At 42.2% G+C, this 13,260-nt stretch overlaps 1 protein-coding gene across 1 annotated transcript in view; it reads right to left on the minus strand.

Annotated features, from left to right (window-relative positions):
* Positions 1-13,260, minus strand: part of Tet2 (tet methylcytosine dioxygenase 2) — a 78,534-nt gene that overhangs the window by 37,854 nt on the left and 27,420 nt on the right. The window contains exon 2 of the mRNA XM_059266286.1: positions 11,903-12,047. The gene's annotated coding sequence lies outside the window, so the exon portion shown is untranslated. The remainder of the gene's footprint in view (positions 1-11,902; positions 12,048-13,260) is intronic.

Here is a 13,260-nt window from a genome sequence, read left to right on the forward strand (position 1 = left end):
ATTCCTTGTTATTTTCTTAATCCAGACATAGGCTTGGAAGCGATGGTCTGAATGATGCTTACAGTGCGCTTTGAATCAGGGCCCCTGTACCACTAATTTCAATTCTTTACTCTTTTCTGTACTAAAAGGCTTTCATAGTTACAAAAAAGCAGTTCTCCATAAATTAATCTTTGCCTTAGTTTCCACACACATTACAGCATCAATTCCTAAGCTTTGAGATCTGGGATTTGATATCTAGTCACCCTTTCTAGAAAGGTCTATGTAAAATTTCCAGATTACTTATAAATTACTGTGTATTAATGCAATAGTTCTCAACCTTCCTAATGCTGCAACCTTTTAATACAGTTCCTTATGTTATGGTGACCCCCCCACCCATAAAATTATTTCATTGCTACTTCATAACTGGAATTTTGCTGCTGTTATGAACTGTAAATATCTGATATTCAGGATATGATATGCGACCCCTGTGAAACAGTCATTTGACACCCCCTCAAAGTGGTGGAGACCCACAGGTTGAGAACCATTGTATTAATGCTTAAACCACTTATGGTTCAGTTTTTAACTCCAAAGCTCAACCTTCAGAATTCAAGTCTCAGGGCTGGAGAGATGGCTCAGTGGTTAAGAGCACTGACTGCTCTTCCAGGTCCTCAGTTCAATCCCAGCAACCACAAAATGGCTCACAACTATCTGTAATGAGATCTGGCACCCTCTTCTGGCCTGCAGATATACATGCATACAGAATACTGTATACATAATAATAAATAAATCTTAAAAAAAAAAAAAAAAAGAATTCGCCGGGCGGTGGTGGCGCACGCCTTTAATCCCAGCACTCAGGAGGCAGATCCAGGCGGATCTCTGTGAGTTCGAGGCCAGCCTGGCCTGGTCTCCAAAGTGAGTTCCAGGAAAGGCGCAAAGCTACACAGAGAAACCCTGTCTTAACCCCCCCCCCAAAAAAAAAGAATTCTGTAAGTTCAAGGCCAGCCTGGTCTACAGAGTGAGAGGAATCTGTTTCGAAAGAAAAATTCAAATTGAGGCAGGCATGGTTGAATACCTTTAATCCTAGTAACTTGAAATGTAAAAAATTCAAATTCAAAAGCTTCCTAAAATAAGACCTAGCTTATTTGTGTTTGAGTCTATCTAGCTGGGTCTCATGTCATCCCTGCTGGCCTGGAACTCATTATGTAGACCAGGCTGTCTCTCAAATCTACCTGCCTCTCTTCTACTTAAACAGCTGAAATTAAAGGCCAGAAGTGCTGAGATTAAAGGTGTGCATCCCCATCCCCCCTTCCCATCCTCTTATCCCTTTATCTTACAAGTATGCTTTCTATTTTAAGTTTCTTTGAAAGCAGTATCCAACAACAGAGCCCTTTCATGAGATCATTTTTGACATCCATGGATAAAATTAAAGCATAGAAGTAGAAATATCATAAGCAGATACTTTAAAATGATTGAAGGAAAACAAAAATTCATAATATGAATATATTCAATACTAGTACAAGCTCAGATCTGAAGTTGAGACACCACACTGCTTGGAGTCCAACCATGAGCTCTTTTCTAAAGCTAGATAGGGAATGCTACTGAACACAAAGCTCTGCTGTCTTGGAAAACTTCAGTTTAGTAAAAAAAAAAAAACAGAAAACAAAAAAACAACCCTCACAGCCGATTGTGCAGTCAAAGGCCTCAGTCAGTGCAGAGCAGCTGAGAACATGCAGATGCCATGTGCAATCCCTGAGTCACAGTCACATGTGGAATGCTAACCCAGACAGAGGGAAGCTGTCTTCCCAACAAGAGGCTCTGCACTGTACAGCTAGCTACAAGGGAAGGGATGAAGCAAGCCGGAGAAACCAAGGACTTCAAGTTCCAAGTAGTCAAAGGCAGCAAGTGTCCCATCCACCCACAACATGGCTGGAGCTACTCTGGCGTCACTGAAAGGACTCAACTGTCACCTCAGAGCTCACTGTTTATACTGGTAAGGCTCACAGAAAGGGAGATCCAGTGTGACAGGTCTTCCTCAGCTTGGTGAGCTGAAGCGCCAAGAGAATATCATGCATAACCAAACTATAGACCTGGACTAGAAGCCTGGACAAGTTTAGAGGACACAAAGTCAACAGTGGAGAGACAGGAAATAACCTCAAAAGTTTTCTAGTCATAATTTCTAAAGGCCCCTCTTCAGTGACTTTCTCAGCTACCTAGATTCTACTACACAGAGTAGATCCTTCTTCCTTTAGAATATGTGAGCAGGGGAGAAAAAAAAATCCAAAATACCTGTGTTGCAAAAACGAAATCCAACTGCCTATTTTTCCCTTGCTCTCATACCACTATGTGACCCACAGGATGCATGAACATCTCTCCCCATTAACAAGCAACCAGGATGCAGACTGGTGGTGGTGTAATATGCCCTCTTCCTCTTTGACATAGACTCACTTTCTATGTAGACCTGACTGGCCTAGAACTCTCTGTAGTCAAAATTAACCTCTTTTAGCCTTCCAAGTGTCATGATTACAGGAATATGCCACCATGCCACCTTTTGTTCAATTCCCATAGCTTCTGCATCTGGGTAGAACATCAGGTCTCAGGGCAAGAGCTCAGGCCTAAGACGGTCCCCTTTATCAGGCCCCCCATTAGATGCCAGCTGAAAGCCTTGATCATTTTAACTCTACCAACAGGCTACAATCAAAACTTTCACAACCTTTTCCTTGGGTATTCATTTGCAGGAGCAGCTCCCAAAGCTCAGGGCAGTGCGTCTATTTTCCATGAAGGAGCTATCAGAAAGCTATGGAAGAAGAGATATGAAGACTGAAATTAAGACAGAGAAGGAGCGGGCTTGAAGCTTCCTTACCTTCTTCAAGATACTACACACACTCCACGGACTTCCCGCTCTCAGCTGTGACATGCTGGAGGACACTGCTGTTTAGGGCACTTATAAGACTTCCAGTACAGCCAATGCTAATGGACTGGGTGGGGAAATCTAGGGAGGTTCCTTCTTCAGTATCTTGGGCATCTCCCACCTCCCTAGGGGATGGGTGGTAGTGATCACATTCCTCAAGAAAGCCAGTTTCTATGACCCACCTTAGGGGGAATAAACTCAACTTCCTTTTTTCTTTGTTGTTGTTTTTTGCTTTTTGTTTTTTTTTTTTGTTTTTGTTTTTCAAGACAGGGTTTCTCTGTATAACAGCCTTGGCTATTCTAGAACTCACTCTGTAGACCAGGCTGGCCTCAGACTCACAGAGATCTGCCTGCCTCTGCCTCTTGGGATTAAAGGGTGTGCCACCACCACCAGGCAAAACTCAACTTTCTAAGGCCTGCTTTGGGATGGGAGTTACAAGTCAGAAACCATATAAAACTGGCATACATATGTCTCATAATATCACAGAATGTAAGGGAAAATGACATTTCAACCAAAATAAGGAAATAAATATATTACTCAACAGTAGAACATGTTTTGAAATAATTTGCTTAATTGAATAATTTTATAAATCAATTATAGACTTCATGTGTCACATCACCCTGTCAAAGGTTTGGGGCTAAGGATGTAGCACCGTGGTAAATAGAATGTATAACTATAAGTTCAAGCACATACACACAAAGACACAAACACACACAGACACTCACATACAGACATACACATAGACACACAAAGAGATACACAGACACATTCATGGGCAAACAAGAAAGAGTTTTTATATACTTTGAAAGAAGTAAATGTCAAATTTGAAAACAAATTAGGAAGAAAAATCACTTTAAGTTCATAATTTAACAAATTATTCTAGAAGCAGAAAATTTTGTTTTATGACAAGGTCCTCACTACCTAGTCTGGCCCCAGTCTATCCCCCAGTCTGGCCTTAAACTGTTGCAACCCACATCTACAGTCCTAGCACTCAGGAGGATGAAGAAAGAGGATTTTGAGTTTGAGGCTTGGGCTCAAAAGCAGAAAGGGGTGGAGATAACAACAGACAGTCAGATAGACAGAAAGAGGCAGAGGAATACGAATGAATGAATGCATGCATGCATGCATGACCCAATTCCCCAGTTCCCTTTTTAAAAGAACGCTTAATGTGCCAGGTGGGCATGGTGGTGCATGAATTTAATCTGGGTGGCTAAGGCAGGCAGATCTCCGTGAGTTTGAGGCCAGTCAGTGTTACTCAGGACCCCCTCAGAGAGAGAGAGAGAGAGAGAGAGAGAGAGAGAGAGAGAGAGAGAGAGAGAGGGCGCAAACCAGTAAGCTAGTTTCATGTCCACCAGCATTAACAATTCCTGATAAGCACAACTACACTCCTGTCCCTACTTGAGATTCTGAGCTACAGACATGGCTGGCATTATCTAGTACCTGGACACGTTTTTTGAAGGCTTGAATCTGTTTTCTCAGACTGTAATCCTGTTTAATCTCAAACAACTTTAATCTTTGTTTTTTTTTTTTTTGTTTTTTTTTTTTTGCTAAATTGACTTCATTCTAGGTCAAGAAAGCTAAAGGGATTTTTGTTTCCTGTCCTGTGCAACTCTTCTGTCAAAGAAGAAAGTGAAACTTTGCAATAAACACCTGAAAATGGTAGTGAGCACAGCACATCTCAAAATGCAGTCAGTTGTAATTCAAGTCTTAAAATCCTTTTGTTCCCACAGGAACCAAAATAAAACGTTGGTATTCAAATTCAATAGCTTAAGAGAGAACTAGGTGTGGTGGCGCGCACACACACACACCCAGGCCTGTGATCTTATCACTTGGGAGGTTCAGGCCAGGGAATCAGGAGTTGAGATATAGCTTCAGATACAGAGTGTCCCAACCTGGATCACATGAGATGCTAGCTACCTCTAAAAAGAAAGAAAGGAAGGGGGGGGGGGGGGGTGAGGGAGGGAGCGAGAGAGAGGAAAGAAATCATGAAATTTGCACAGAACTAGAGAAGATCATAATCAGTGAGGTAACCCAGACCCAGACAGCAGAAAGACAACTGTCACATGTTTTCCCTCTTAGCTCCAAATCTTCAGAGTTGAGTGCATATCCTGGAGCAACCGCAGAAACCAGGAAAGTAAAAAGGGACCACTCCTGGGTAGGAGAGCAATAGCAGGCGACATGTGATCTGATCAGGGAAATGAGAAACGGGGCTCTCATCATGGAGGAGGAGACAGATACAGAAGGAGAGGGGAAGGGAAAATCACAGTAGACTGTCTTAAGTCTTTTTTTGTTTGTTTGTTTTTCGAGACAGGGTTTCTCTGTGTAGTTTTGGTGCCTGTCCTGGATCTCGCTCTGTAGACCAGGCTACCCTCGAACTCACAGAGATCCACCTGGCTCGAGAATGTCGTAAGTCTTAAGGACTCATTCCATCAACTACCTATTGTAGATAAATCTGCTATAAACCGAGGCGGAAGAGACAGCTAAACATGTAAGAGCACTGGCTGCTCTTGCAGAGGACCTGGTCCATTTCCCAGCACCCACCTGGCAGCTCACAACAGTCTGTAACTCCAGTTCTAGGGGGCCCAATACTCTCTATGCCCTCTGTGGGCATCTGGCATGCTTATGGTACAACATATGTACATGCCCACCAAACACTCATACATAAAAAAGCTGCTATAAACATATTTGTTCAGGTTTTTATGGTGATACAAAAATTTTTAGCTCACTTGGGTAAATATTCAAGATAAATACCAAGTTCTTGTTGTTGTGTTTAAGTATAAACCCTCACCAAGATTTAAGGACAGTGTATTCTTTGGTCAAAAATTACAAAAGCCTTAAACACAAATAAAACATTCACTACAGGAACAGAAATTCTACAAGAAGACTATTACTGGCCTGATTAGAAAACTAAGATAACATACAACATTTTCATATTTTGAGTAACTATCTTGTAAGTTAACACCTGAAATAATGAGTAAACATTTCGAGAACCTTCATTGGCACTGTGACTTTCTTATAGAATACAAAGTGCTTTCATCAAGACTCTCATTTCTGCTTAAAATATCCCATGAGATCAATAGAGGCAACTGATACTTCACTGGAAGGGGAAACTGAAACACAAGAACAGTGCAAATGACTTTCTCAGGCCCGCTCTATTTTAGTATTGTCTACTTGTTCTAACTGCAAAGGACACAGCACATGTGGACACACGGTAATGCAAAACTGCCGCCCAGCTCTTTGTGAACTTAGGGATTGCCAAAGTGCTCGCATGAATCCATGTTCTCTCACTCAGTCCCCTGGGGAACACAGGCCACAGAGGCTAGTCTGGAGAAGCTACAGCAGGGTTCTGCTTCCATAGGTCAGCCAGTGTTCAGACCATGCTGTGAAAGGGCAGAGTAGAAAGAGATGAATATAGAGCTCTTGAAAGCAGACAATCAAGCTTTCCAAATATACTTCTGCTGTTCATTTATTAACAGTTATATTTTATTTTAAAAAATTAACTAAAAAACTAGGGCCAGAAAGACAACCCAGGCAGTTAAACTCGATGAGTTCCATCCCCACCGCACATGGTAGAGAGAGAAGACCAACTTCCAAAGGCATGTACAATAGCACACACACACACACACACACACACACACACACACAACTAAAATAAATGTAACAAAACTTTTAAAAATTCAAACAACAACAAATGGACAGGAGGTTTAAAAAAATCATTTGTAGAAATGATGCATAAGATGATCTGTTGTGTCTATTTTTGTTTAAAAATCCTGTGGTAGCCAGGTATGGTGGTGACTTTATAGTCAAGCTACCTGGGAAGTTGAGGCAGGAGGATTACTAAGTCAGACCAGGCAACATAGTATGACCTCATGTCAGTAACAAGCAAACAACAAACTATCCCAAGATTCAAAGGACAAATTGATGAAGTTTATTACACAAATGACTACAGACTTCAGTTCATAGGAATGGTTTGGTTTGTAAGGAAGAAACACTGAAATCTTCATCTTAAATCTAGGTGGAGATTGAAAACAAGAGTAACAGGAACCATGTCAAGAAAATCAGAGTTGTCTGTTTCTAGAGAGTCAATAAATTTTTTGTTTGTTTGTTTTTTTGTTTTTGAAGACAGTGTTTCTCTGTGTAGCTTTGTGCCTTTCCTGGAACTCACTCTGTAGCCCAGGTGGGCTGTGAACTCACAGAGATCTGCCTGCCTCTGCCTCTGCCTCTGCCTTCCAAGTGCTGGGCCTCTGCCTCTGCCTTCCAAGTGCTGGGATTAAAGACGTGTGCCACCACCGCCCAATTAGGGTCAATGATTTTATAGACCTTTAAGAAAACCATGCACGCTAGGTGCACACCTTTAATCCTAGCACTCAGGAGGCAGAGCCAGGCGGATCTTTGTGAGTTCGAGGCCAACCTGGGCTACCAAGTGAGCTCCAGGAAAAGTGCAAAGCTACATAGAGAAACCCTTTCTCGGGGGAGAAAAAAAAAAAAAGAAAACCATGCACACCACACCCCCAAAAGATAAACAGAAAATTAACACATCATTAAAAACAACCATTTCAGCTGGGAGGGATGGCACACGCCTTTAAACCCAGCACTCCCCGAGGCAAAAGCAGGTGGATCTCTTTGAGTTCAAGGTTAGCTCGGTCTACAAAGAGAGTTCCAGGACAGCCAGGGCTGTTACACAGAGAAACCCTGTGCTGAAAATCAAACCAAACCAAAACCAAAACCCAACAATTTATTTTCACACTACTGAAGCAAGAAAGATGATTTATTTAAATAAGGAACCTCCAGTAAGTATTGGTAGAAGAAAAAAACCTAGAACTTGAACATATTTTTCTACAGATAACTTTTGCAATATGTTAGCATTTACCTGTATATTTAATATATGGTTAAGAGACTCCTAGAAACTTTTTCGGCTCGTTTCAAATCTTATATGAACTTTGAATTCAAATGTGCCCCAATTTGCCCTTTGAAAACAATAAGGGGAAATTTTAAACTGGTCTCCTTCATCTCCTATGTGCAGCTAGCATCTGAATCCTCTTGATTATTCTCTGAATATATCAGGTCTATTTTTCCTTTTCATGCTTATCTCTTGACATAATGCAGGTCCTCAATTTCACCCCTGAATCACTCCCATATCTACTCTCTGCTCTTCTAAATTTGTCAAGATCACATCCACTGTGGCATTTGTTCCCCAGTATTTGCAGGATGGGGTGCAGTAGTCTTTTTTTTTTTTTTTTTTTTTTTTTGCCTTTGAGATTGTGATGTCTTTATTAGATATCTCTTTTTTTTTTACACATCCAGTCTATATTTTTACATCAAATTTTCTCAAAACTTAATGTAGATCATAGTCACCAAGGGGTGAAGACAGGGAACCTGATACAATTTCAAATTATCGGTATGAGGTGTGTAGAACATGTGCCTAGCATGTGGCCGGGCTCTGGGTTTTTTTTTTTTTCAAGTTTTAAAAATAAATTTTTATTTACTTATTTATTTATTTTGTTTCTTTGAGACAGAGTTTCTCTGTGTGGCTCTGGCTGTCCTGAAACTCACTCTATACAGTAGTCTTTAGGTCGATCTGATCCTTTCTTTCTCTGTGCTTCTCACCTGTTCTCGAACCATCTGCCCACAGGAGTTCTACAGAGGGTGGCATCCAACCTCAGAGTCCACATCATCAATCTACTACACCATAATGTTTGCCTCCATTTCTCCACTAGGATGCCACCCACTCTTATTACTTCCCGTCCTTCGAGACCCAGACCCTGCCCTCTGACTTCCTCAGGCCCTCTGACTTCCCCAGGTCCTCATCCATTCCCACTTAACTGAGGATATGGACAAACATTTACTGATGGAACTTCCTTAAGCTCTAGTGCTCTGGTTCTTTTTGGCTTCCTCTGAAACCATTTTCTTATTCTTTTTGACTTGTTTCTATTACTTAGAGGTTTTGCTTTACATAACTTCATGGTTTGTTTCAATGCCATGATCTAATCTTCTCAACATGGCTTCTCTGACTGCTGTGTCTTCAATTCACTATCTCATAGTCATGCCCAAAATCCTCTTTCTTGTGTATATGTGTTTGTCTTGCAAGAGTGCCCAGGCTCTGAACTCCTGGACCCAAATCGTCCCTCCTGCCTCAGCCTCCTGAGAAAATGAAAAAGCAAGCATACAACATCACACCCACTTTGTCCTTTATTTTATGCTTAATAATTCTTGGTATTTAGCATACTGCCTTTTTAAAACTATCATGTTTTGGGGTTGGGGATATAGCTCAGTGGTAGAACGCTTGCCTAGCAAGCACAAGGCTCTGGGTTCGATCCTCAGCTCCAAAAAATAAACCTACCATGTTTTGTCTGTGTCTCCTTCAGACTCCTAAGCTCACCAAAGACAAAAATTTCCGTCTGTTTCCTAGAAGTGTGTCTAGTATTTGATAGGCATACAAGAAATTCTTTACAATAAATTCCTATTTTACAAGGTTTAAGGAGAGGTAAGTGTATAGCTTTCTAGCAAAACACATGCCTAGCAGGATCAAGGCTCTGGGTTCTGTCCCCAGGACTTCATATAGTAAGTGTGGGGCTGGAGAGATGACTCTGCAGTCAAGTGCACCTGCTGCTCTTGCAGATGACTCAGTTCACTTCCCAGACATTCACAGCTGTCTCTGACTCCAACACCCTCTTTCGGTCTCCGAGGGCACCAGGCATACATGTGGTGCACAGACATACATGCAAAAACACTCATTCACATAGAGAATTAACTGAAGAAATACTGGAATGAAACAAAATAAAAACTGAAGGAACCATTAAGATGGGTGATAACAATGAAAGATATGCTAGTATAAAACTGGGAACTCACACTGTGCCTGACCCTACAGAGAGTATCTTTAAAACCATCCTATTGTCCTTGTCTATTCTTTCCTAATTGCCAAGTAAAGCAAGGCTTAGAGACCTTAAATATACTCAGCCAGGCGGTGGTGGCGCATGCCTTTAATCCCAGCACTGGGGAGGTAGAGGCAGGTGGATCTCTGTGAGTTCGAGGCCAGCCTGGTCTACAGAGCGAGATCCAGGACAGGCTCCAAAGCTACACAGAGAAACCCTGTCTCGAAAAACAAAACAAAACACCTTAAATATACTCTTAATAAGTGACCTCAAATGCACCCTAGGCTTATTTACTGCAGAAAGTTAAGTCCTAGGCTGAGCTGATTCAACAGTAAACACTAAGTGTGAACTAAGATTGGAGCAGGGTAGGGGGATTGGGGATGGGGGGAGTGCTAAGGGAAAGAGCTCCTCAGAAAGCCACTTCTAAAACGGCGAACATTCTAATTTCTAATCCTCTTTTCCATAAACTTGTACACTCCCTTCCTCACCCACCCCCCACCTCCAAGAAGAGAATCTCCGAGTAACACTATGATCTCACGAAAGAGATAAAAATTCCATCTTGAAATATATGTTCTCAGTTCTCACGTTAAGGACAAGAGCAGAATGAGTGGCCACAGTTGGCACCCACGTGGTGAAGTGAGCAGTCATTGAGTGAGGGGCGGGGGAAGTAAAGAATGCTTTGCTCATAATTACCCAAGATTTTCCAACACGAGCAGGGAAAGAGGAAGTCTAAGAATATTAAGAATCAAGAGGAAAATCTTCATTCTGAGAGTTCCCTTTCAATGAGCTGACACCCGCCCTAGGCAGAGGCACTAGCCTCTGAAGCCACAAGGGTTTAGCTGAGGACACTCAGAAGGACTTCTCGGCATCAGATCATCATCTCAGAAGTATCAAGTGGCAGCGTGGATGCTTACATCCTCAAGCTCAGAGAACGAGGGCAGAGCTTTCTGGAGGACGCAATCTGCTGAATGCAGAAAGACACGCTGACGCTGGATTACCTGCCAAGAGTTACAGAGGGGGAATTGCCTAAATCTTCCTTTCCTTTCTCTGACCTTCGGGGCTCGCCCACAACACCCACCCCTAAAACTTCAGCTGGCTTCCAGCACAGGCCAGAGTGTATGCAGAATGCATTCTTGTTCTCATTTTCCGTGGGGGGAAAATCCATTTGTTCCCTCCTTCTATATATGCATATAAATACATGAAAATGGTTTTATAAAGAATCCTTACTTAGGGGGCCAGAGAGATGGCTGGCTCAGGAGGTAAATGTCGCTGCTGGCAGCCTTCATAACCCGACCTCCATCCCCACCACTCACATGGTAGAAGGAGAAAACACACAAACACAGTAAATAAAAATAAATAAATAAATTAATTAAAACTAAACTTAGTTTAGGGCTAGCAAGATGAGTAAAGGTGTTGACTGCCAGAGGTCACAACTTGAGTTCTATCATCAGAACCCACATAACAGAAGGACAGACCTACAACTACAAGTTGTCCTCTGACCTACACACACACACACACACACACACACACATATACACATTCTCTCTCTCACACACACACACATACACACACAGACAAATATGGAATGCCTCCTAAGTAAACAAATGTAATAAAATTTCTCTTTTTCTTTTAAGAACCTTTAGTTTGGGAAACTTACTAAGAGTTTGGTGCATTAAAAGCATGCTGGTCTTTATTAGGATTAATTTTAAAAGACATAAGGAATTATTTGGGTTTCCCAATGCAAACACCACTGACTTTTTCCTAACAAGGCTGAGGAACATGGCCACATGTGAGTAACAAATGGAGAGAAAAGAGGGATACTGTGGCAATAACATCGCACTTCTCCATGCTTAGTTATATATGAAGGCTATTTCTTTTTTAGTAAGAATCAGACATTAAGAATCTGGTAAGAATTCTATAAACGTACAACACTCCAGGAAGCTACAGAAAGGCATAAAAGTCATAAGGCATAAACAAAAGGCATATACAAAAGGCATAAATGGTAGGGATTTATCTTAAAATCTGATCTTTGTGTCTTATGCACAGCTGACAGTCATGATTCACAGTGTGACCTGGAGTAACCGTGTAACCACACACAACCGTGAACATGCAAGTCCAGCATCCACCATGTTCCCCGCCTTACCAGCAGCACTGCCCCTCACTGCTCCTCCAGGATCACGTCCGGTTGACTGTGTGTGAGCCCATCTCCTGCTTCCAAGCACCGCAGCGGAACAGGAACAAGGGACATGGAGAGTCTTGGGAGGGTGAGCTGCTGAATGTTTACCAGCCTAGAGAAGACAAAAGTTCATTGGTTCTTAGTTTGCCAAGAGCATCAAGGCATCTACACCTACTACTAAGTATGATGTGCTTTTTTTAAAAGGTCTTAGGGGCCTAGAGCTGTTGTCTCAATTACATTGCTGCAGCAAAGATTCTTATCAAAGCAGTGATACTTTCAAAAGTCCCAACAAAACCCCCATCAGTGGAGAGCTTCAAAATGCAAGCATTCTGGTCCTCAATCCTTGCAATGGTCAACTAGGTTTCCTAACCACTGACTTCCATTCCTTTATCTGTCAGGCTCTGTGCCCCTCAGCCTGGGCTGTAAGAATAGCATCTCAGTGTAAGGCTGAGCCCTCCACCCGAGAGTCTGACCTGCTGGACTACGGAAGAACTTGGTCCCCAGGGGATCATGGGGAAGCCAGAGGTGGGGACCTGGAACTTACTGAGATGAAGCACTAACTTAACTCGTAGCATTTATTCTGCATGCATCATGTGAAAGACAAGTGCTGGGTGCTGTGGAAAGGGGAAGGCATTGCAACAGGTGGTCCCTATGTTCTGGAAATTTCATTTTCTCTAATATGCATTTTTTTAAAAGACTACCTGAGAAGAAAAATACTTTGAAAACATAACGTATCCCACCAGTCAAAGATACAGTAAAAGTCTTGAGTGCTATAGAACACAGAAAGTTTTTTTTTTTTTTTTTTTTTTTTTTGGTTTTTCGAGACAGGGTTTCTCTGTGTAGCTTTGCGCCTTTCCTGGAACTCACTTGGTAGCCCAGAGATCCGCCTGGCTCTGCCTCCCGAGTGCTGGAATTAAAGGCGTGCGCCACCACCGCCCGGCGAAAGTTTAGTTTTCTAAGGGGAGGGTGAAGTTAACCGAGAGAAAAATGGAGAGTAAGGGATGGGTGGAGCAAGACTCTGTGACGCTGGCTGGGGATGGAGGTTACACTAACGGCGCACTGGAAGAAATTTTGAGAAAATGTTTGAAAAAAGAATTCAAACAGAATCTAAGAGCTCCATCAAAACAGCTAATGTAGCATTATCCTGAACACTGGAAATGGCCCTGGAACATCACGAAACAGTACCCAGAGTAGTGCCAGCGTGTTCCAGGGGTTTTAGTGAGGTTCCTGGACTCTTAGGAACTGGTCTTGGGTCATTAGACAGTGTCACTGCTTTGAGCAAGTTCTTTCTATCATTTTGTTGTGGTTGTTTAAACAGGAAGTAC

Source organism: Peromyscus eremicus, chromosome 6 (assembly GCF_949786415.1).
Source record: "Peromyscus eremicus chromosome 6, PerEre_H2_v1, whole genome shotgun sequence".
Taxonomy (NCBI): domain Eukaryota; kingdom Metazoa; phylum Chordata; class Mammalia; order Rodentia; family Cricetidae; genus Peromyscus; species Peromyscus eremicus.